The sequence below is a fragment of the Nerophis lumbriciformis genome, linkage group LG19, assembly GCF_033978685.3.
Source record: "Nerophis lumbriciformis linkage group LG19, RoL_Nlum_v2.1, whole genome shotgun sequence".
Lineage (NCBI taxonomy): Eukaryota > Metazoa > Chordata > Actinopteri > Syngnathiformes > Syngnathidae > Nerophis > Nerophis lumbriciformis.
In genome coordinates, this window is record NC_084566.2 from 35,434,021 (window position 1) to 35,460,523 (window position 26,503).

The following is a 26,503-nucleotide window of genomic DNA, read 5'->3' on the forward strand; positions in this document are numbered from 1 at the left end:
CCTTAGTCAACAATGAGTAGATGAGTCTTATGTGTGTGTATATGTGTAAATAAATGAACACTAAAATTCAAGTATTTCTCTCATATATATATATATATATATATATATATATATATATATATATATATATATATATATATATAATAAAATAAGTAGTACAAGTATTTATTATATATATATATATATATATAATAAAATAAATATATATATATAATAAAATACATATATATATATATATATATATATATATATATATATATATATATATATAGCTAGAATTCACTGAACGTCAAGTATGACTTGGTGAATTCTAGCTGTAAATATACTCCTCCCCATTTGACCACGCCCCAACCACGCCCCCGTCCCACCCCGACCACGCCCACCCCTCCCCCCACCTCCCGAAATCGGAGGTCTCAAGGTTGGCAAGTATGCTTTGTGATGATTAGTTTTTATTGTATTACAAATGTTTTTTAGTTTTTAGCTCAATGCCTAATGATGGTTTGTATGTTATATGTATTTTATGTATTTGTACCTTGTTTTTACTGTTGTACCTTGTTTTTACGTTGTACCTTGTTTTTGATGACTACTGCTGCAAACCAAATTGCCCCTCGGGGACAATAAAGATTTTCTAAGTCTAAGAGTGACCTGCCCTGAAAGTGTTACGTACGGAAGGAGTTGACAGCACAGACACAGGGGCGTGGTATTAAAACACTATGATTTATTATACATATAATAATAAACCATAAATAATATCACCAAACAATACTATACATTAAACAGGGGGAAATGGAGTGTGACTAGATCCAAGGTGTGTGATTAGCTGTAGTGTGTTACCGTAATGGAACAAGGAATGAATGCAGGCAGAAAGTCGGGGCTATAGAAGGTCCGTGTCCAAGCGGGAGGTCGAGATTCCAAAAGGGCAGTCCAGGAAGCAAGGGAACAAGAAATGACGAGACAACACAGGAACACAGACGCTGGAAGGACATGGGAGCAAATCAGAGATCGCATCAAGCATCAGATCAGATAATACAGTGATGACTGTACTATGATGATAGTATATATTTGTACCATGAATTGATTACGTGGACCCCGACTTAAACAAGTTGAAAAACGTATTCGGGTGTTACCATTTAGTGGTCAATTGTACGGAATATGTACTGTACTGTGCAATCTACTAATAAAAGTTTCAATCAATCAATCAATCAATCGTTTACTGTACACCAACAGAAGGTTACGTTCCGGCACAGATCCTTGGGTCCAGTGGTGTTTATTCAGCTCGCCCTCATCAGTCCCAGGTGTGCTGATTGCTGATCGCCCACAGCCATGCGGAGAGGGAATGCCTGTGGGCGTGGCCTGCGGTGCTCTCACTGGAGCGCACAAATGGATGAGAGGCGGCGGCAAGAGTCTGAGCCGTAACAGAAAGCCAACTGAAAGGTTTTACAAAGATTGTTAGACGCTAAGTGTGCAATTAGTTGCTGTGCAACAATTTTTCAGAGGATATTAGGGATAAACAGGAGGTGTTTTATTTTAGCATGTATTTTAGGGGGTCGGAATGGAGGTCACGTCTTTTAGGCAGAGGATAAGCGCTGTTTTGAACGCAAGGGTAATGGTACATGGGGAAAGTGATAGGTTAATCATATTTAGCACTGACGGTCTTAATATTACAAAGAGCTCCTTAATGAAATTCCCAGGAAACGGGTCAAGTAGACATAATGTTTGTTTTGTCCAATTACTTCTTCAAAATTACAGAGATTATTTTGGAGTGCATTCGCAGTAATGCATTCATTTGCATTCAGGTTAATAGAACCCAGTTGAAGTTGGGAGGAAGCGCCTTTATTATCTTTTTGTAATGAGCTTAATTTTATTTAAAGAAAAATTGCACTAAGTCGTCAGCCGAGTGGGTGGAGCAACTGGGAGAAGGCCTTTGTTGGGTTGACAATGCTACTGTGTTAATCAAATATTTAGGATAATTTTTATTGAGATGGTGTCATGATTCGTGGTCCGGATCATGTTTTGTTTAGTTATGTTCTGTTGGTTTTGGACTCCCTTGGGTCCTGTTTTGTGCACTTCGGGGCTTTGTTTTGGTTCCCATGGGTACTAATTGGTTTCACCTGCCTCTGATTGGTGTTCGGCACGTTCACCTGCTGTTGAGCACTAATCAGAGAACTATTTATTCACGTTGCTCGCCACACTCGGGGCTGGCTTCATTCTGTCACGAGGGGAGTCGCAGCTCACTGCGGGGTCGTTCTCCCAGTAATGCAGAACGGACAACTCCGGACGAACGCCTGAAGGTAGGAACATGATTTAATCCATAAATCATACACAATACCAAAAGACAGGAAACAAACAAACAAAAAAAGGGTGCCGATCGCACAGGAAGCTAAGGCAACAACTTAGCACAGGAATCAGGAATCGAGAACAGGAATAAACCAACGTAATTTGTTGCATACCGCAAACAATGAAGCCAGCCCGATGTGGCAAGCAACGTGAATAAATAGCTCTCTGATTAGTGCTCAACAGCAGGTGAACGTGCCGAACACCAATCAGAGGCAGGTGAAACCAATTAGTACCCATGGGAACCAAAACAAACCCCCGAAGTGCACAAAACAGGAACCAAGGGAGTCCAAAACCAACAGAACATAACTAAACAAAACATGATCCGGACCACAAATCATGACAGATAGATGAAGTTGGAGTAATAATTACTTTTAGCTAAGGCAAGAGCGTGTTTTTAAGTTATTAAACTATCTACCTTTTCACTGTACCTCTAGCTTAGTCGCACGCCATTTGCGTTTCAGCTTTCAACATGATTGCTCAAGAGCTCTGGTTTCTTCTGTGAAATGGGCTATCGATCTTCGGGACTTTTTTTTTAGTTTTTACAGTTTGTTCCAATTGCTAACACACTAAAATGTCATCCATAGCACATTTATTTTAACTGACAGACAGACAGCAAAAACCACCTCTCAAGCCTCCAAAAGTCTAAACACATTTTCTGCTTTTACACACATTTTGCAATTACAAAGTGCATTTTTGAATGAACTGGACACGGTTCTCTGCATAAGACACGACAATCTGACATAAAGTCATCTTTTTTTTCAAAACACTCCCATTCAAAATGACACTGCATGTGCTAATTGGACAGCATGTGTCCCACCTGAACAAACACCGGAATGCTTCAATCAGTAAATAAGCACTATAAAAAGACCACAGGTAAGCACCTCATTCTTTTAAAACAACAATGGAAGACGTTGCAGAGAGAGTACCTTGTCTGTGATGTTGACGTTGTGGCCAGACCCAGCTGTGCGGCAAGATGCTGCCTAATTAATTTTGTTGAACATATTTTTTCTGCAATTTTCTTTTTCAGATTACATATTTTTCGTTCATTCCAATTTAAATATATCTCCTGTGCATATGTTGCACTGTCCTGTTTGGGGGAAAAAGGTTTCTGAAAATATTTATGTGCATATGACCAATCTGAAGAATTTTCTATGTCACAAACAATTCTCCTCCACCTTTCTCTTAATTGTGTTGTTATTTTGCACTTTAAAAAAAAATATATATTGAATAGTTTTTTTCCCCGGGAATTTATTTTAATCCCATGCACCAAATTCAATTCACGTTTGAGTCAACGAGAATAGAAATTGTGCGTGTCACGCAAATAAAAAAGTGTGATTCATTAGATTAGACAGAGAGACAAAAACAACAACAGCAAACACAACAATAACAACAATAGAGCAACATCAGCAAATAGGATTTGTACAAATATGATGGTAAAAGTGATAGCAAAGAAGCAATTAGCAAAATAAATAATAATACAGAAATGACAATGAGCATTATTACACGACAAATGGATCAATACAAACACCAATACAAATAGCGCTATTGATAATGGACAATACCAATAATTTACCTTTATTATCAACAATACAGTTGTTCAAATGCAACAATACATATACGTAATGATAACTAGAGATAAAAAAGAATGCAGAAAAATGGAGGGGAAGAAAGAGAAGCAACCTATATTAACCTTGTAGATTGTTATAGTAACAATAGGTCCCCAGAAAGATGTTCCAATAGCAGCAGAAGTGCACTTTTTCAAAGCGACTGGGATGGGAATCAGCACCTCTAAGTCCGAGTCCATGGTTCTCTCCCGGAAAAGGGTGGAAATGCCATCTCCGGGTTGGGGAGGAGATTTTGCCCCAAGTGGAAGAGTTCAAGTACCTCGGAGTCTTGTTCACGAGTGAGGGAAGAGTGGCTCGTGAGATCGACAGGCGGATCGGTGCGGCGTCTTCAGTAATGCGGACGCTGTATCGATCCGTTGTGGTGAAGAAGGAGCTGAGCCGGAAGGCAAAGCTCTCGATTTACCGGTCGATCTACGTTCTGTCGGAGGCAGATATTTACATATATCCGTATTTAAGTGTTACTTCTTTATTTTCATAATCATATTACAAAACAGCTAGTGTTCTTCTTCCAATTGTGGTCTTTTGGTTGTCTGCAAGTACTGTGTGCTAACCTTGACTTTGGAATGTAAGGAGGAGAGATACTCCTTTTCCTTATCTGTTTCTGTGTCCAGCTGAGGAGGACAATGGGCATGTGTTTGGGCTGGAAAGAGAGACAAGACAACGAATGTGGGAGGGAGAGACACTTTATAGAAGAGAAGGTTTCCATATTTTAGATCAGACCATCTTAGCTGCGCGATCGAATGTTCTATGCTGGACTAGTCTCATTATATTTCCAAAGTTTTGGAGATAAAATTACAAAATACCTATTCTGTCTCTGGTGGTTCTTCTACTCAGCTGTACAGTCATTAAGAGCTTGGGAGTGGCCAGCAACTTGAATTCCCTGGGAGGAACAACTGGTCCAAACGCAACAGTTCCCATCCTCACCTATGGTCATGAGCTTTGGGTCATGACCGAAAGGACAAGATCACGGGTACAAGCGACCGAAATGAGTTTCCTCCACCGGGTGGCGGGTCTCTCCCTTAGAGATAGGGTGAGACGCTCTGTCATCCGGGAGGAGCTCAAAGTAAAGCTCCTCTCCACATGGAGAGGAGCCAGATGAGGTGGTCAGGATGAGGTGTTTAGGGCACGTCCGACCGGTAGAAGGCCACGGGGAAGACCCAGGACACGTTGGGAAGACTATGTCTCCCGGCTGGCCTGGGAACGCCTCGGGATCCCCCTGGAGGAGCTGGACGAAGTGGCTGGGGAGAGGGAAGTCTGGGCTTCCCTGCTTAGGCTGCTGCCCCCGCGACCCAACCTCGGATAAGCGGAAGAAGATGGATGGATGGATGGATGTATTATTTTCAGTTTCGTGCCCAAGGGACTGATTTTATTTAACACTATATTACTATTTATACACCTATAGTGATCACAGAGACAGGTTGTTTTTGTGTTACTGTATATATTAGTTTTTTCTGAAAAATCCCACTTAATATACTTTGGGTAACAACAGTCAATATTTATTTATTTATTTTATTTTTTCTTATAAAATAAAAGTGAGCTTTTGTTAAACCAAATATTGTGTTTTTTTCCCCATATACAACAACTTATCTGGATTCGATAAGAGAATCGATAAGGAATCGGTTCGATAAGAGGATTCGATAATGGGCTCGAACTCGATAATTTCTTATCAAACATCATCCCTAATTATGAGGCAGTCATAATAAGATGAGGCTATTACGTACTGTTGCTTGAATGTGGTAAGAGGCGGCTGGAATGAGGTGACAAAAGGCTACTTTATTTTGTTGCGTTTTGTTGACATCAGAGCAAAGGAAAGGTAGATGAATGGTCTCCATTGGTAGAAAAGTAAAAGAAAACAGGTTGTATCTCTGCAGGCATCTTTTTGCAAACTGCTGCAAGACACAGATAATAAGAATTGTTTGTTGTTTTTAGTGGATGTACTCTTGCTCGGACAATCGCTCTGAGCGACACTAGAACAATCCCAAAGATTATTTTGGTCTCTACTAATCATTTAGAGGCAAAGACGTAGAGAGTAGAAAAACCTTTAGGGGAGAGCCACGTAGTTCTTTTTTTCCACAAGCGTGAGCGATGCCGTTATTGACGACAGGGGAGCAATTGAAAAAGAAAAGAAAGCTTTTGTGGCGTCGTCTTTTGACGGAGAGCAGAAAGGAACACAAAAGGCCTCGTCGTCGCTGGCCAAAGCGACAAGCTCCTCGTCTATAAAGGCGCCGCAGAAAATCGATGCGGCGCCTTCTGTGGTGAAAATGTGTCTTTTCCATCTTGCTTTGTAGGGCTTTGTTTTGCTGCGTTATTGGAGTGGCAACTTCCACACATACGTTATAACGGTATTCTGGAAAACAGTACGCCATAAACTGTAAAGCAAAACATGTACACAGTAATGGTGTGACGTCAATGCAAGACAGTGGTGTGCCGTCAGGACCAGCAAGGCCTCCTCTAATTAATAAAAAATATTTTTATTGTACTTTCCATACATATATGAACATATTCACCATAATCTCTTCATGTCGTACTAGGCTCCAGTGTGGGTTATACTTTGTGGAGGGGGGCGTGGCCTGCGGACCTGCAGCGAAACGGGGTGTGCAAGGACCGGCTTCGAGATCAGCGACAGGTGCGTAGATGGCTCACCCGGCCTGGTTATCTAATCACCTGTCGCTCTGTTAAAAGGAAGCAGCCGGGGAGGAGAGAGGCGGTGGAGCTGGAGCGAGAGCGAGACAGAGACGAAGAGACACTTGCTGAAAAGCACCAACAAAAAGACTTCATTGAAAAATAAAACAGTGTTGTAACCCTGATCCGGGCACGTGTATAACAGGGGGACTAAGCTATAGGGAAATTTCACCGGGAGAAAAAGTGCTTGTGTTACTACCAACGTCCAGCTCGAAATTACTCGCCAAGTGGCAAGGACCCTTTGAAGTCACACGGCAAGTGGGTTAGAAATAAAAAAGTGTGATTACATTTTTCTTTTTTGGGGTATCCCAATAATATTCTGGTGAGGGCCCTAATTTAGCCATAGTCCTGGTTAGTATTATTGTTATTAATATAATTAACTTACAATATTTCCAATGTCAATTCCCCTGCTAGATTTAACATGCAAAGTTTCTATGGATAAAAACGACAGGCAAATTCCACAAAAAACACAATGTGAATGTTAATTGGGTGGTGTCCTGGCTGGTCCACTAATAGTGACAATTTTAGGCCTGACTATGTCAAATGTTGTCATGCTGATTCCCGCTAACGATTATTATTAGCCATTGTAATGTCTGCTCGCGGAAAAACAAAAATCCTAATCTACAATTTAAGTTAAGTTAAAGTTAAAGTACCAATGATTGTCACACACACACTAGGTGTGGTGAAATTTGTCCTCTGCATTTGACCCATCCCCTTGATCACCCCCTGGGAGGTGAGGGGAGCAGTGGGCAGCAGCGGTGCCGCGCCCGGGAATCATTTTTGGTGATTTAACCCCCAATTCCAACCCTTGATGCTGAGTGTCAAGCAGGGAAGTAATGGGTCCCATTTTTATAGTCTTTGGTATGACTCGGCCGGGGTTTGAACTCACAACCTACCGATCTCAGGGCGGACACTCTAACCACTAGGCCACTGAGTAGGTTTACTCCCTCGAATGGCCTTGACGATCCAACAACAGGAGCAGCAGGCTGTTCTGAAAACATCCCAGAGGACACCTCAATGATGGACGCTTTTGACCTCCCTCTCTCCTCAACGACACCTGGGGTCGAACAGAACGGCCCCAGGCCTATGAACATGAACAGTACATCAACACACCCAAGATTACGAGGTCCGAAGCTCGGACTAGGGAGGAGACACTCAAATTTACCATTTAAACCCCCTGAAAAAAATGTTTTTTTAAAAATGGGGAGGTTTCCCTCCTCGGGGTTCCTCGGACCACCAAACATCTTCCACATGCGCCCGGATCAGGGTTACAACACTGTATTATTTTTCAATAAAGTCTTTTTGTTGGTGCTTTTCAGCAAGTGTCTCTTTGTCTTCGTCTCTGTCTCGCTCTCGCTTAAGCTCCACCACCTCTCTCCTCCCCGGCTGCTGCCTTTTAACAGAGCGACAGGTGATTAGATAACCAGGCCCAGGTGGGCCATCTACGCACCAGTCGCTGATCTCAAAGCCGGTCCTGGCGCACCCCTTTTTTTTTACATGGTCTTTCCTTTTAACAACACTCAGTAAACGTTTGGGAACTGAGGAGACACATTTTTGAAGCTTCTCAGGTGGAATTCTTTCCCATTCTTGCTTGATGTACAGCTTAAGTTGTTCAACAGTCCGGGGGTCTCCGTTGTGCTATTTTAGGCTTCATAATGCGCCACACATTTTCAATGGGAGACAGGTCTGGACTACAGGCAGGCCAGTCTAGTACCCGCACTCTTTTACTATGAAGCCACGTTGATGTAACACGTGGCTTGGCATTGTCTTGCTGAAATAAGCAGGGGCGTCCATGGTAACGTTGCTTGGATGGCAACATATGTTGCTCCAAAACCTGTATGTACCTTTCAGCATTAATGGCGCCTTCACAGATGTGTAAGTTACCCATGTCTTGGGCACTGATACACCCCCATACCATTACACGTACTGGCTTTTCAACTTTGCGCCTATAACAATCGGGATGGTTCTTTTCCTCTTTGGTCCGGAGGACACGACGTCCACAGTTTCCAAAAACTATTTGAAATGTGGACTCGTCAGACCGCAGAACACTTTTCCACTTTGTATCAGTCCATCTTAGATGAGCTCAGGCCTAGCGAAGCCGACGGCGTTTCTGGGTGTTGTTGATAAACGGTTTTCGCCTTGCATAGGAGAGTTTTAACTTGCACTTACAGATGTAGCGACCAACTGTAGTTACTGACAGTGGGTTTTTGAAGTGTTCCTGAGCCCATGTGGTGATATCCTTTACACACTGATGTTGCTTGCGGTGCAGTACAGCCTGAGGGATGGAAGGTCACAGGCTTAGCTGCTTATGTGCAGTGATTTCTCCAGATTCTCTGAACCCTTTGATGATATTACGGACCGTAGATGGTGAAATCCCTATATTCCTTGCAATAGCTGGTTGAGAAAAGGTTTTTCTTAAACTGTTCAACAATTTGCTCATGCATTTGTTGACAAAGTGGTGACCCTCGCCCCATCCTTGTTTGTGAATGACTGAGCATTTCATGGAATCTACTTTTATACCCAATCATGGCACCCACCTGTTCCCAATTAGCCTGCACACCTGTGGGATGTTCCAAATAAGTGTTTGATGAGCATTCCTCAACTTTATCAGTATTTATTGCCACCTTTCCCAACTTCTTTGTCACGTGTTGCTGGCATCAAATTCTAAAGTTAATGATTATTTGCACACAAAAAAATGTTTATGAGTTTGAACATCAAATGTGTTGTCTTTGTAGCATATTCAACGGAATATGGGTTGAAAATGATTTGCAAATCATTGTATTCCGTTTATATTTACATTTAACACAATTTCCCAACTCATATGGAAACGGGGTTTGTATATATATATATATATATATATATATATATATATATATATATATATATATATATATATATATACATAAATACATCATACAGATAGGCTCCAGCACCCCCCGCGACTCCGAAAGGGACAAGCGGTAGAAAATGGATGGATGGATTTATTTATCCAGAGTAAGACACTCAAGAACACGTTTTCGTTTGCAATGATGACCTTGCAAAAGGCAACATTTATATGTGCGAGATTTTGAAGTGTGATGATAATCTCTCATCGTCGCTCATTTATCAACATAAATAGCGCTAAAGATCGCTCTCAACAGTTCACACATGCTGTTAACATGCGGGAGTAAAGGTGTTGAAACATAAATGAATATCTAAGATGGAAAAACTGTGCAACTTGTGGAAGGCTTTGGTTTTTATATACTTATAATTAATAATCATGATTTGAAATAGTACAGTCATTTGACAGTCAGTTTTAAGTATGTCTTTTTACTGCCATCGAGTGTCTACTTTTAAGTATGGGTGGTATAAAACGACTAAAACATCAATGTAGTGTAAACATTGAAACTTTTGTCAGAACTTTCTCGAAAAGATGCCGCAAATTCAGGCATTTTAGTCTGTAAAACCATACTTGCCAACCTTGAGACCTCCGATTTCGGGAGGTGGGGGGAGGGGGGTGGGGGTGGGCGTGGTGGGACGGGGGCGTGGTTGGGGGCGTGGCTAAAAGGGGAGGGGTATATTTACAGCTAGAATTCGTTCAGTGAATTCTAGATATACATACTAAAGTTAAAGTTAAAGTTAAAGTACCAATGATTGTCACACACACACTAGGTGTGGCGAGATTATTCTCTGCATTTGACCCATCACCCTTGATCACCCCCTGGGAGGTGAGGGGAGCAGTGGGCAGCAGCGGTGGCCGCGCCCGGGAATCATTTTGGTGATTTAACCCCCAATTCCAACCCTTATATATTGTATATATATATATATATATATATATATACTTATTTTATTATATATATATTTTATTATATATTTTATTATATATATATATATAAAATAAATACTTGAATTTCAGTGTTCATTTATTTACACATATACACACATAACACTCATCTACTCATTGTTGAGTTAAGGGTTGAATTGTCCATCCTTGTTCTATTCTCTGTCACTATTTTTCGAACCATGCTTAACACCCTCTCTGATGCATTGCTGTGTGGCACGCACAAAAGTGCTTTCATCAAATGCACTAGATGGCAGTATTGTCCTGTTTAAGAGTGTCACAACATTGCTGTTTACGGCAGACGAACTGCTTTACGTTATACAAAAAAGTGACTGCTGTTGTTGTGTGTTGTTGCCACGCTGGGAGGACGTTAATGAAACTGCCTAACAATAAACCCACATAAGAAACCAAGAACTCGCCCTCCATCATTCTATAGTTATAACGTCATTGGGCAGGTACGCTTTTTTATATTGTGGAGGACCTGAGTCCGCCTGAATTTCGGGAGATTTCGGGAGAAAATTTGTCCCGGGAGGTTTTCGGGAGAGGCGCTGAATTTCGGGAGTCTCCCGGAAAATCCGGGAGGGTTGGCAAGTATGGTAAAAGTCACAAGGAAAAGTCAGCGGAGTCCTGGAGGGACTGACCTTTCCAATCATCTATACCGGGCGTCAGCAAACCGCGGCTCTATAGCGGCGCCCTGGAGCTTTTTCCTCCAAAAATTTATGGAAATCGAAAAAAATGGGGTAAAAAATATGTTTTTTGTTATAATATGGTTTTTGTAGGAGGACAAACACGACACAAACCTTCCTAATTGTTCGAAAGTCTACTGTTTAATATGTTTGTGTTTATGCCTCACTGATTAGAGTATTTGGCGGGCGCCGTTTTGTCCTACTAATTTCAGCGGCCCTTGAACTCACCGTTGCATGGACTGGGACTCACCGAGGTTTGTTTACATGTACAACTTTCGCCGACACTGCCACAGAAAGACGTGTTCTATGCCACTCCGTCTTTGTCTCGTTTTGTCCACCAAACGTTTTATGCTGTGTGTGTGTGAATGCACAAAGGCGAGCTGACTTGTTGGAGTGCTAATCAGGCATATTTGGTCAGTGCATGACTGCAAGCTAATAGATGCTAACATGCTATTTAGGCTCGCTGTATGTACATATTGCATCGTTATGCCTCGTTTGTAGCTATATTTGAGCTCATTTAATTTGCTTTACTTATGTCCTCTGTGTATTTAGTTAATTTTTCCATGTTTCATGACACATTCATTTTGATAGTAGGCTAATAGAGACACTTATATCATGTGTTGTCTTCATTATAACACTTATATACTACTTTTAAAGTCATTTTGATAGTAAGCAGATATAGCTAATATAGACACTTACATCATGTGTTGCCTTCATTATGACACTTATATAAGACTTTTAAAGTCATTTTGATAGTAGGCTAATATAGTTAATATAGACACTTACGTCATGTGTTGCCTTCATTATGACACTTTTATAAAAATGTTAAAGTCATTTTGATAGTAAGCTAATATAGCTAATGTAGACACATCATGTGTCGCCTTCAATATGACACTTATATAAGACTTTTAAAGTCATTTTGATAATAGGCTAATATAGCTAATATAGACACTTACATCATGTGTTGCCTTCATTATGACACTTATATAAGACTTTTAAAGTAATTTTGATAGTAGGCTAAAATAGTTAATATAGACACTTACATCATGTGTTGCCTTCATTATGACACTTATATAAGACTTTTAAAGTAATTTTGATAGTAGGCTAATATAGTTAATATAGACACTTACATCATGTGTTGTCTTCATTTTAACACTTATATAAGACTTTTAAAGTCATTTTGATAGTAGGCTAATATAGCTAATTAGCCACTTACACCATGTGTAGTCTTCACTGTAACACTTATATAAGACTTTTAAAGTCATTTTGATAGTAGGCTAATATAGTTAATATAGACACTTACATCATGTGTTGCCTTCATTATGACACTTTTATAAGACTTTTAAAGTCATTTTGATAGTAGGCTAATATAGTTAATATAGACACTTACGTCATGTGTTGCCTTCATTATGACACTTTTGTAAGACTTTTAAAGTCATTTTGATAGTAAGCTAATATAGCTAATGTAGACACTTACATCATGTGTTGCCTTCGTTATGACACTTATATAAGACTTTTAAAGTAATTTTGATAGTAGGCTAATATAGCTAATATAGACACATCATGTGTTTCCTTCATTATGACACTTATATAAGACTTTTAAAGTCATTTTGATAGTAGGTTTATATAGCTAATATAGACACTTACGTCATGTGTTGCCTTCATTATGACACTTTTATAAAACTTTTAAAGTCATTTTGATAGTAAGCTAATATAGCTAATGTAGACACATCATGTGTCGCCTTCATTATGACACTTACATAAGACTTTTAAAGTAATTTTGATAGTAGGCTAATATAGCTAATATAGACACTTACATCATGTGTTGTCTTCACTGTAACACTTATATAAGACTTTTAAAGTCATTTTGATAGTAGGCTAATATAGCTAATATAGACACTTACATCATGTGTTGTCTTCATTGTAACACTTATATAAGACTTTTAAAGTCATTTTGATAGTAGGCTAATATAGACAAATCATGTGTTGCCTTCATTATGACACTTATAGAAGACTTTTAAAGTAATTTTGATAGTAGGCTAATATAGTTAATATAGACACTTACATCATGTGTTGTCTTCATTTTAACACTTATATAAGACTTTTAAAGTCATTTTGATAGTAGGCTAATATAGCTAATTAGCCACTTACACCATGTGTAGTCTTCACTGTAACACTTATATAAGACTTTTAAAGTCATTTTGATAGTAGGCTAATATAGTTATTATAGACACTTACATCATGTGTTGCCTTCATTATGACACTTATATAAGACTTTTAAAGTAATTTTGATAGTAGGCTAATATAGTTAATATAGACACTTACGTCATGTGTTGCCTTCATTATGACACTTTTATAAGACTTTTAAAGTCATTTTGATAGTAAGCTTATATAGCTAATATAGACACTTACATCACGTGTTGTTTTCATTATAACACTTATATAAGACTTTTAAAGTCATTTTGATAGTAAACTAATATAGCTAATGTAGACACGTCATGTGTCGTCTTCATTATGACACTTATATAAGACTTTTAAAGTCATTTTGATAGTAGGCTAATATAGCTAATATAGACACTTACATCATGTGTTGTCTTCATTATAACACTTATACAAGACTTTTAAAGTCATTTTGATAGTAGGCTAATATAGCTAATTAGCCACTTACACCATGTGTAGTCTTCACTGTAACACTTATATAAGACTTTTTAAGTAATTTTGATAGTAGGCTAATATAGACAAATCATGTGTTGCCTTCATTATGACACTTATATAAGACATTCAAAGTCATTTTGATAGTAGGCTAATATAGCTAATTAGCCACTTACACCATGTGTTGTCTTCATTTTAACACTTTTCTAAGACTTTTAAAGTCGTTTTGATAGTAGGCTAATATAACTAGTTAGCCCACTTACATCATGTATTGTCTTCACTGTAACACGTATATAAGACTTGTAAAGTAATTTTGATAGTAGGCTAATATAGCTAATTAGCCACTTACACCATGTGTTGTCTTCATTATAACACTTATATAAGACTTTTAAAGTCGTTTTGATAGTAGGCTAATATAGCTAGTTAGCCCACATACATCATGTATTGTCTTCACTGTAACACGTATATAAGACTTGTAAAGTAATTTTGATAGTAGGCTAATATAGTTAATATAGACACTTACATCATGTGTTGCCTTCATTATGACACTTATATAATTTATATAATCACTTACATAATCATTTAATTTTTTGCGGCTCCAGACCGATTACCTTTTTGTATTTGTGGTCCAGTATGGCTCCTTCAACATTTTGGGTTGCTAAACCCTGATCTATACTAACCAAGTCTCAAAGCATCGTAGGTTTAGTGCAATATTCTGAAAAAGCTGCCTGGAATTTAGGCGTTTTAGGCCGCAGTAGTTAAAATCCATCCATCCATCCATTCATCTTCTTCCGCTTATCCGAGGTCGGGTCGCGGGGGCAGCAGCCTAAGCAGGGAAGCCCAGACTTCCCTCTCCCCAGCCACTTCGTCCAGCTCTTCCCGGGGGATCCCGAGGCGTTCCCAGGCCAGCCGGGAGACATAGTCTTCCCAACGTGTCCTGGGTCTTCCCCTGTGGCCTCCTACCGGTCGGACGTGCCCTAAACACCTCCCTAGGGAGGCGTTCGGGTGGCATCCTGACCAGATGCCCAAACCACCTCATCTGGCTCCTCCTGGCGGCTTTACTTTGAGCTCCCCCCGGATGGCAGAGCTTCTCACCCTATGTCTAAGGGAGAGCCTCGCCACCCGGCGGAGGAAACTCATTTCGGCCGCTTGTACCCGTGATCTTGTCCTTTCGGTCATAACCCAAAGCTCATGACCATAGGTGAGGATGGGAACGTAGATCGACCGGTAAATTGAGAGCTTTGCCTTCCGGCTCAGCTCCTTCTTCACCACAACGGATCGATACAGCGTCTGCATTACTGAAGACGCCGCACCGATCCGCCTGTCGATCTCACGATCCACTCTTCCCTCACTCGTGAACAAGATTCCAAGGTACTTGAACTCCTGCACTTGGGGCAGACTCTCCTCCGAAACCCGGAGATGGCACTCCACCCTTTTCCGGGCGAGAACCATGGACTTGGACTTGGAGGTGCTGATTCTCATCGAGTCGCTTCACACTCAGCTGCGAACCGATCCAGTGAGAGCTGAAGATCCTGGCCAGATGAAGCCATCAGGACCACATCATCTGCAAAAAGCAGAGACCTAATCCTGCAGCCACCAAACCGGATCCCCTCAACGCCTTGACTGCGCCTAGAAATTCTGTCCATATAAGTTATGAACAGAATCGGTGACAAAGGGCAGCCTTGGTGGAGTCCAACCCTCACTGGAAACGTGTCCGACTTACTGCCGGCAATGCGGACCAAGCTCTGACACTGATCATACAGGGACCGGACCGCCACAATCAGACAGTCCGATTGTTGTGTTTACTGAGAGGGGGTGACGGCAAACAGACACCAGGGGGCGGTATATACAATTATTTATTATATATATATAGTCAACATATATATATATATATAAATAATAATAAACAATATTACTAAACTAAGGAAATGGAGTGTGAACTAGAATACAAAAGGGAATGGTGTAAGACTATGTGTAGAATTTAATTGAAGTGAGTGTTACCAACGTGTTGAACGAGATACGCGGAAGTCCAGGGGGCAGGCAGCTGATCAGGGGCGAGAGCGAGGCGTCAGAATCCAGGGGCGAGCAAGAGGTCGAGGAACGAAGGAAGCAGTCGGAGTCCAGAGGGAGATCCAGGGGAAATTGAGACGCAGGCGACGGAGGGTACTGCGGGGACACGGGAGAAGACAAGGGACAAATCAAGGCACGGAGAGGAAACACGAATATAGTAAGAGCGCATAAGGCTTACGGTACACCATGAGAAAGACTAAGTTCCCGCGACGATCCTTGGGTCCACTGGTCCTTTATTGATCTCGCTCTGATCAGTCGCAGGTGTGCAGATTGCCAGCGAGTGATTGCAGCTGGTGGCTGCAGCAGGGCGGAGACGCGCGCGGCGCGTCCCTGGATGTGCGCACCAGTGGGCGTGTCCCGAGGTGCGCACAGACGGATGAGCGGCGTTGGCAGGAGCCTGAGCCGTAACAGTATCCCCCCCCTATGGACAGATTCCAGATGTCCAACATACTCACGAAACAAGGGAGGGTGGAGGGGAGAACTGGTGGTGGGTCGCCGGCCCCAGTGTCCCCGAATCCACCGAGGACGAGTCTGATGGCGGCGGCGAGAAGAACACCGCTGAAGCCGGCGAGGCGGGCGACCAAGGGACGGCCACCATCTTGGCCGTCGGGAAGGCGGACGTGATTGGTGCCATGGTGCGTCTCGCCGGAAACGAGGATATGACATCGGCGGCGGTGTGGAGGAAGACGTCATCGGCGAGGCAGGCGTGGAGGAAGACGTCATCGGCGAGGCAGGCGTGGAGGAAGACGTCATCGGCGGCGTGGAAGCGGCAGACGTCATCGGTGGCGTGGAAGCGGCAGACGTCATCGGCGGCGTGGAAGCGGCGGACGTCATCGGCGCCGTGGAAGCGGCGGACGTCAAAGCCGGAGACGAGGAGGGCAGCTGAGGAGCTGGCCGAGGTGCTGGAGTCGGCGGAGCTGGCCGAGGTGCTGGAGTCGGCGGAGCAGGCCGAGGTGCTGGAGTCGGCGGAGCAGGCCGAGGTGCTGGAGTCGGCGGAGCAGGCCGAGGTGCTGGAGTCGGCGGAGCAGGCCGAGGTGCTGGAGTCGAGGGAGCAGGCCGAGGTGCTGGAGTCGAGGGAGCAGGCCGAGGTGCTGGAGTCGAGGCCAGCCTGGGAGCTGGTGGAGACGTGGGGGCCAGCCTGGGAGCTGGTGGAGACGTGGGGGCCAGCCTGGGAGCTGGTGGAGACGTGGGGGCCAGCCTGGGAGCTGGTGGAGACGTGGGGGCCAGCCTGGGAGCTGGTGGAGACGTGGGGGCCAGCCTGGGGACTGGTGCTAGCTCGGAGGCTAGCCGAGGGGCTGGTGCTAGCTCGGACGCTAGCCGAGGGGCTGGTGCTAGCTCGGACGCTAGCCGAGGGGCTGGTGCTAGCTCGGACGCTAGCCGAGGGGCTGGTGCTAGCTCGGACGCTAGCCGAGGGGCTGGTGCTAGCTCGGACGCTAGCCGAGGGACAGGTGCTAGCTCGGACGCTAGCCGAGGGACAGGTGCTAGCTCGGACGCTAGCCGAGGGACAGGTGCTAGCTCGGACGCTAGCCGAGGGACAGGTGCTAGCTCGGACGCTAGCCGAGGGACAGGTGCTAGCTCGGACGCTAGCCGAGGGACAGGTGCTAGCTCGGACGCTAGCCGAGGGACAGGTGCTAGCTCGGACGCTAGCCGAGGGACAGGTGCTAGCTCGGACGCTAGCCGAGGGACAGGTGCTAGCTCGGACGCTAGCCGAGGGACAGGTGCTAGCTCGGACGCTAGCCGAGGGACAGGTGCTAGCTCGGACGCTAGCCGAGGGACAGGTGCTAGCTCTGACGCTAGCCGAGGGACAGGTGCTAGCTCGGACGCTAGCCGAGAGACAGGTGCTAGCTCAGACGCTAGCCAGGGGGCTGGTGCTAGCTCGGAGGCTAGCCAGGGGACTGGTGGTTGCGGCTGGGAAAAGCGGAAGACAGGTGGAATTAGTCTGGCAGAGGGTAGCCTGTCTTGGTGCAGCTGCGCCACCCCATCAGCACAGCCACCAGTACTACCCCCCCTCTCCGAAAGCGGATGCCAGACGCTTCTCTGTGGCTGAGGAACAGTCACTATGGGTGGGAGGAGGGTGTCCAGGCGACGGGTAAATTCCTCCTTGCTCACATCACTGCTAAACATGCCTTTCCATGACAGTTTGGCAGGACAAGAAAACTCCTCCGGTGTGGAGCGAAAAAAAGAAAAAGACATGGTGAATGGGGCAAGAGGCAGAAAAAAGAAAAAAAAAAAAATCACAGGGGGCGGAACTAAAGTCACTGGGGGCGGGGCTAAGGAACTGTGCCGTCAGGTCCTTTAATAATTTTGGCGGGAACTTACTGTTGTGTTTACTGAGAGGGGGTGACGGCAAACAGACACCAGGGGGCGGTATATACAATTATTTATTATATATATATAGTCAACATATATATATATATATAAATAATAATAAACAATATTACTAAACTAAGGAAATGGAGTGTGAACTAGAATACAAAAGGGAATGGTGTAAGACTATGTGTAGAATTTAATTGAAGTGAGTGTTACCAACGTGTTGAACGAGATACGCGGAAGTCCAGGGGGCAGGCAGCTGATCAGGGGCGAGAGCGAGGCGTCAGAATCCAGGGGCGAGCAAGAGGTCGAGGAACGAAGGAAGCAGTCGGAGTCCAGAGGGAGATCCAGGGGAAATTGAGACGCAGGCGACGGAGGGTACTGCGGGGACACGGGAGAAGACAAGGGACAAATCAAGGCACGGAGAGGAAACACGAATATAGTAAGAGCGCATAAGGCTTACGGTACACCATGAGAAAGACTAAGTTCCCGCGACGATCCTTGGGTCCACTGGTCCTTTATTGATCTCGCTCTGATCAGTCGCAGGTGTGCAGATTGCCAGCGAGTGATTGCAGCTGGTGGCTGCAGCAGGGCGGAGACGCGCGCGGCGCGTCCCTGGATGTGCGCACCAGTGGGCGTGTCCCGAGGTGCGCACAGACGGATGAGCGGCGTTGGCAGGAGCCTGAGCCGTAACACCGATACCCCATACACTCTGAGCACTCCCCACAGGACTTCCCGAAGGCACGGTCATACATGTAGTTAAAATATATTTCTTAATAGCTTTTTAAAAGAACTTTTAGCATTTGTACTTTTTGTGACAACCAAAACATTCTGTTTATCGATGCATATATATCAGGGGACCAAAAAGCTGTACATTTATTCAAGTATTTTGTCATCAATTTGTTTCAAGCAAGCAGCCAAAAAGCCCTTCAGGGGATATGCAGCACTTGTATATGCAAGATGTAGTGTATGGGAATATGTCCACGCTCTTTGGAGGGAAATACCATTAAAGCTGGTGTATTATAGATTAGATGCCAGCGCCGCAATGGTAATAAGATCAATGCGTATTACCGATCCAACCGCATTTTCTGCATTGATTGGCGCCACTTTGCTGCTTATATCGCATCTTTGACAGATTTCAAATGAGTAAGGCGCTTAAATGATGTGGACGGTGACGGATGGCGGCCCTCGTGGAAGTCATCTGTCTTCCCTCTGTTTAGCCTTCAGAAGAAAATGATGACTATTTGGGATATGACAGCAACTTCTGTCCTCTCGCCGACCCCCGTTGCTGCTTGGTAATTGTGGCGCAGGGTCCCAGAAGGGAGAAGCAGCGCGGGAGCTCCACTTGTAAAGCGGCAAAACTCAACTCCTAATTACACTTTAAAACAATATAAACTCGGGACTAGGGTTGCAAAATTCCGGGAATATTCAAAGTTGGAAACTTTCCATGGGAATTAACGGGGATATATGTGTCACAAAGTGTTGGTGACGAACCCCAAGATGCAGAGATTGCAAGCTTTGTGCAGGAAAACATGATTTAATGTCCAAAATTAAAAAAAAAACACAAACCGGAACCAGGAACAGCCAAACTGGAAACAGAAACCAGCAAACAGAAAAACTGGAAACAGCTAACGGCTAACAGGATATAGCTAACAGGAAAACAATAAACAAGGAGCTAGGAGACAGCAAAATGCAAATAGCTATCATCACAAGAATCCTGTCAAGCCTCTCCGCCATCAAAATCTCTGCGGGGTTCGTGTTAGGCTGGAGTATTCTGTCACAGAATGTTGGTGACGAACGACAGAAAATAAAGACAAACAGAGGAAATACCAAAACAAAACTAAACTGTCAGGGAATTAATGGGAATAAACATTGAATGCAACATGCTAGATCTTGCAGCATGATTATTAGCTAAAACAACCTGATTTAACCTTCGTCTTGTGTTAGGGTCGGCTCCGACCCGTTTTAGTTTTTAAATGCATAAAAGAACTACATACATTTATTTTTTTTGCATCAAGGCTTTTTGATTTTGTCAGGAACCTCTTTTTCAACAAAATAAAACTTTTTTTTTTTTTTCACTAAATTATAAAATGTTCTGGTTGAAATTATGACCTTAGTGTCTTTAGGGCCGGTTTCGACCCAATTATAAAAATAAGGTAATAAAGCAATAATTAGAGCCAAAACTGTACACACTGACATCCAGCTCCTCTACCAATCATGTGAGCTTTAGGGGATTCTCATTTTACCTTGTTATCCAGTACGAAAACAAACAAAGACAGGCATGTCCAGATATGTGAGGTCAATTCAGTATAGAGTTGGTGACTTGCAGAGTGCACATCTTCAATTTGCAGCATGCAAAAATGAAAAAAAGATATACAGTGAGGAGTTCGGGATAATATTTTTTGGTGAAAATGAGGGAGAGGACACAGAGCAGCATAGTGATACGGATGAACAGGTTTCTGAGGAGGAAGACAATGTGGAGTATCATCCAGTAGACACAGACACATCTGATGAGTCTGATGATGAGGTCATACCAAAGACTATAACAATGGGAGCCATTACCTCCCTGCTTGGCACTCAGCATCAAGGGTTGGAATTGGGGGTTAAATCACCAAAAATGATTCCTGGGCGCGGCACCGCTGCTGCCCACTGCTCCCCTCACCTCCCAGGGGGTGAACAAGGGTGATGGGTCAAATGCAGAGGACAAATGTCACCACACTTAATGTGTGTGTGACAATCATTGGTACTTTAGATCGGTAGGTTGTGAGTTCAAACCCCGGCCGAATCATACCAAAGACTATAAAAATGGGACTCATTACCTCCCTGCTTGGGACTCAGCAACAAGGGTTGGAATTGGGGGTTAAATCACCAAAAATGATTCCCGGGCGCGGTCACCGCTGCTGCTCACTGCTCCCCTCACCTCCCAGGGGGTGATCAAGGGTGATGGGTCAAATGCAGTGAATAATTTTGCCGCACCTTATGTGTGTGTGTGACAATCATTGCTACTTTAACTTTAACTTGAACTTAACTTGATTTGCTTGGTTGGTTGTTTGTTTGACCTTGCAAATCTATATTTTGTGTTATGACTTGTTCTGCTTTTCATTTTGTGTTTGCATTAAAGTTCTGTTGCTGAAAAAAATACTTTTTAGCCTTTTTCTTGAAGTAAATATATATGGGTCGAAATTGACCTGTAACACCATAGATGTTACTATAGTTAAAATTATTCAAATGGAAAAATAAATTAAACAAATGTATTCAAGAGATGTGTTCTAATACCCCTCAATAATAGTCAGGTAACACAACAACCTTTTATTTATTTATACGATTCTCTTGAGGTTCATTTTACCATTTTTTAATTTGAAATCGAGGGGTATACTGACAAAACAAAAGGCCCAATGGCCCACACCAAAAATATTGAAACCAATATTTTCATGGATAAGGAAGCCTAACAAGGTAACCAAGAGATGAGAAACAAATTGGATGATAGATAATTGTTTTTAGTGTATTTTACAGCTGATTTAAGACATGGGTCAAAACCGACCCATTAACATAAGAAATGGTAACAGAAAGATAACACAAGAGGAAGGTTAATGCAAATTCAGTTGAATTTCAACCCTGCACTGTGCATTCCGCCATCACATGTGCAGTGCATTCTTCCATCACATGCTCAGATAATTCCCAGCATGCTACACACTACAGCAGGGCTATTGAGGCCACACTAGTATTTGAGCCCAAGGACTTCATCCAGTCAGGTAAGTTTTGATGATATTACCGGGGTAAATATATTTGATCTATGGTATTTAAGTGTAATAGAGGTGTATTAATTGCTTGTTACTGTCAGCTCTCACTGGATCGATTCGCAGCCGAGTGTGAAGCGACTGGGATGGGAATCAGCACCTCCAAGTCCGAGTCCATGGTTCTTGCCCGGAAAAGGGTGAAGTGCCATCTCCGGGTTGGGGAAGAGATCTTTCCCCAAGTGGAGGAGTACCTCGGAGTCTTGTTCACGAGTGAAGGCAGAGTGGATCGGTGCGGCGTCTTCAGTAATGCGGATGCTGTATCGATCCGTTGTGGTGAACAAGGAGCTGAGCCGGAAGGCAAAGCTCTCAATTTACCGGTCGATCTACGTTCCCATCCTCACCTATGGTCATGAGCTTTGGGTTATGACCGAAAGGACAAGATCATGGGTACAAGCGGCCGTAATGAGCTTCCTCCGCCGGGTGGCGGGGCTCCCCCTTAGAGATAGGGTGAGAAGCTCTGTCATCCGGGAGGAGCTCAAAGTAAAGCCGCTGCTCCTCCACATGGAGAGGAGCCAGATGAGGTGGTTAGGGCATCTGGTCAGGATGCCACCCGAATGCCTCCCTCGGGAGGTGTTTCGGGCACGTCCGACCGGTAGAAGGTCACGTTGGGAAGACTACGTCTCCCGGCTGGTCTGGGAACGCCTCGGGATCCCCCGGGAGGAGCTGGACAAAGTGGTTGGGGAGAGGGAAGTCTGCTGCCCCCGCGACCCGACCTCGGATAAGTGGAAGAAGATGGATGGCTGGATGGATGGATGTATGACTGTAGACCACTCCAGCAGTCCAACTGTTCCTGTACTTGTTAAATGATTTTGGGGCCAATATCTCTAGCGAGCTAGGTTTACGTACCACCACAGTCTCATAATGAATCGAAAATAGTTCTCCGTTAGCCGTGATGCTAATTTTCTATACGTTAAATCCCATTCAATTATGCTAACAACTAGGGATGTCCCGATCCGATATTTGGATCGGATCGGCCGCCGATATTTGCCAAAAAATGTGTATCGGCAAGGCATGGGAAAATGCCAATCCAGATCCAGTTTTAAAAAAAACTCCGGTCCGTGTTTTCCAACGCACATTCCACTTTTCTGCTGCTCCGTAATTTCCGTTCCGCATTTTCCAGCACACCTTCAACACATCCACAGGTCTGTGGAATCTCACGCAGTTGCTTTTAGCTGCTGGCATTACACGTCAGGCTCTTCTCACTCTTTCCTGTGTCTCCCTCTCACAGACAGCAAGCGCACCTTCTTACACACGTCACATACTGTCACGTCATACGTCACATACTGTCACGTCATACGTCACATACGTATACGTCCTCCCCGAGCAGAGATGTAGCAGCATGGCTAACGTTAGCTGTGATGCTAGCGCAGCTGCTAAGGTGCGCGCCTGCTCAAACGTCCTCTGCGCACGGCAAATCTATGCCACGCACAAAATCAAATAAAAAAATAAGCGCATAACAATTTTCGACACACGGACACGACAGAGAAAACAGTTTTCGTCATCATTGTTCAAATATTGTGACGTCTGTCGAGACGCTTATCTCCGTTCGGTGCCACACGTCCACACCATCAAAATGCAGAGGCAAAAATTTCCAGATCAACACCGTCTGAAAAAATTAGTGATCAATTTAGTTGTGATTTCCTTCTCTGCATGAACGTTTAAAAGTAGCATATATTAATGCAGTATGAAGAAGAATGTTTTAATGTAGACATGCAAGCCTTGAAAGAAAATTTTGAAAATCAAGACTACATTTCCTGCAAATGGGTGCATTTCTACCCTATATTTTAACTTTAGATTTATTCTCATATCAAACTCTTTTGGCTGTCTTTTTGACACTTACATCCGGCGCCCCCCTCCACACCCTGGATTATAAATAATGTAAATAATTCAATGTGATTATCTTGTGTGATGACTGTATTATGATGATAGTATATATCTGATAGTATATATCTGTATCATGAATCAATTTAAGTGGACCCCGACTTAAACAAGTTGAAAAACTTATTGGGATGTTACCATTTAGTGGTCAATTGTATGGAATATATACTTCACTGTGCAACCTACTAATAAAAGTCTCAATCAATCAATCAAAACACATAGAATCATCATACTGTGATTATATGCATCAAGTGTTCATTCAAGGCTAAGGCAAAATATCGAGATGTATATTGTGTATCGCAATATGGCCTTAAAATGTCGCAATATTAAAAAAAGGCCATATCGCCCAGCCCTAGTTTCAATGATGCCATTTCTGTTTGTCATGTATAATTTTGTCTATTTTGTGTTTATCCTTGAATAAACAGGTCAGTTTCTTGTTACCAACCATTGTGTATTATTCAAACTCACCTAATTCAGCTGGCTAGTTGTTATCAAGAGTACTAAAACCCTTGTCAACATGATTCTGACAACTAAGTAGGCTAAATAACTTTAAACTTTAATACATGCTCGGATAGGCCTGTATCGGTCAGTATCGGTATCGGTCAGTATCGGTATCAGATCGGAAGTGCAAAAACCTGGATCGGGACATCCCTACTAACGTTAGCGATCCGAATTTGCCTTTTTTGTGATGGGTAAAGTTCAACTAGAAAATACTAAATCAAAAGGTGTAGTTTCCTCTGCCTTCTGTTCTGCTAGCCATTCTGTTGTCATACAAGAATGTAGGTTATAGTTTGATTTAGCATTCTGATTGAGTGTTCATTTATTCATCTAGCTTATTTCTATTCATTTGTCCATCAGTCAAATATTTCTAAAGACTACTCCAATTGTTACATCTGTGTGTGGCATTGCATTAGTGTTTTACAAGCTGTCCATCTACAGAATAAGATAGACAGTGTCCAACTTTGAATAATCAAAAAAAGGTCAACATTTCCAAACTTCCCGAGCTTCCTTTCCTGTGGTAAATTTCCGGAAACTTTCCACCCCTTTGCGACCCTACTCGGGACTGGAACATCCGAGAAGAGTTTATTTTTCTCACTATAGATGCTCTTTGCCCTGCTTTAAGATTTGCACTTTAGACTCACTCTTTTGCACCTTCTGACATTTTTATTAAGCCCTCACTTCCTCCCAGCTCTGCAGCAGCTCCTCTACCGCAGAAACAAAGACAAATACTAATAAGTCATAATTCAAAGCGGACCGCTCGGAATGCTTCGGTGTCTGTTTGTTCCATTCTGAGGGACGGAGTTATTGCTCTTTGGGCGCTCGCATTTAAACACGATAAAGACATTGTGGGGACCCATAACACGCAAAGACTCTCAGGACGGCTATGATGCTGATGAGTGCATCTATTTTCTGTTTGGAGGCTGAAGAGAAGCAATCTTCTTCTGCCTAAATTCAATAAAAACACTTTATTTCCTCTATTTTTGAGCAAGAAAATTAGCATTAGCACTGTCTGCACTGCCCTTTAATATAATGGTAACTTTTTTTCCATTCATTCATTTTTTATTTATGTTATGTTTACATATGTTATGTTAGATCCACTATGGACTGGACTCTCACACTATTATGTTAGATCCACTATGGACTGGACTCTCACACTATTATGTTAGATCCACTGTGGACTGGACTCTCACACTATTATGTTAGATCCACTATGGACTGGACTCTCACACTATTATGTTAGATCCACTATGGACTGGACTCTCACACTATTATGTTAGATCCACTATGGACTGGACTCACACACTATGTTAGATCCACTATGGACTGGACTCTCACACTATTATGTTAGATCCACTATGGACTGGACTCTCACACTATTATTTTAGATCCACTATGGACTGGACTCTCACACTATTATGTTAGATCCACTATGGACTGGACTCTCACACTATTATGTTAGATCCACTATGGACTGGACTCTCACACTATTATGTTAGATCCACTATGGACTGGACTCTCACACTATTATGTTAGATCCACTATGGACTGGACTCTCAAACTATTATGTTAGATCCACTATGGATTGGACTCTCACAATATTATGCTAGATCCGCTATGGACTGGACTCTTACTATTATGCTAGATCCACTATGGACTGGACTCTTACTATTATGCTAGATCTACTATGGACTGGACTCTCACACTATTATGTTAGATCCACTATGGACTGGACTCTCACACTATTATGTTAGATCCACTATGGACTGGACTCTCACACTATTATGTTAGATCCACTATGGACTGGACTCTCACACTATTATGTTAGATCCACTATGGACTGGACTCTCAAACTGTTATGTTAGATCCACTATGGATTGGACTCTCACAATATTATGCTAGATCCGCTATGGACTGGACTCTTACTATTATGCTAGATCCACTATGGACTGGACTCTTACTATTATGCTAGATCTACTATGGACTGGACTCTCACACTATTATGTTAGATCCACTATGGACTGGACTCTCACACTATTATGTTAGATCCACTATGGACTGGACTCTCACACTATTATGTTAGATCCACTATGGACTGGACTCACACACTATGTTAGATCCACTATGGACTGGACTCTCACAATATTA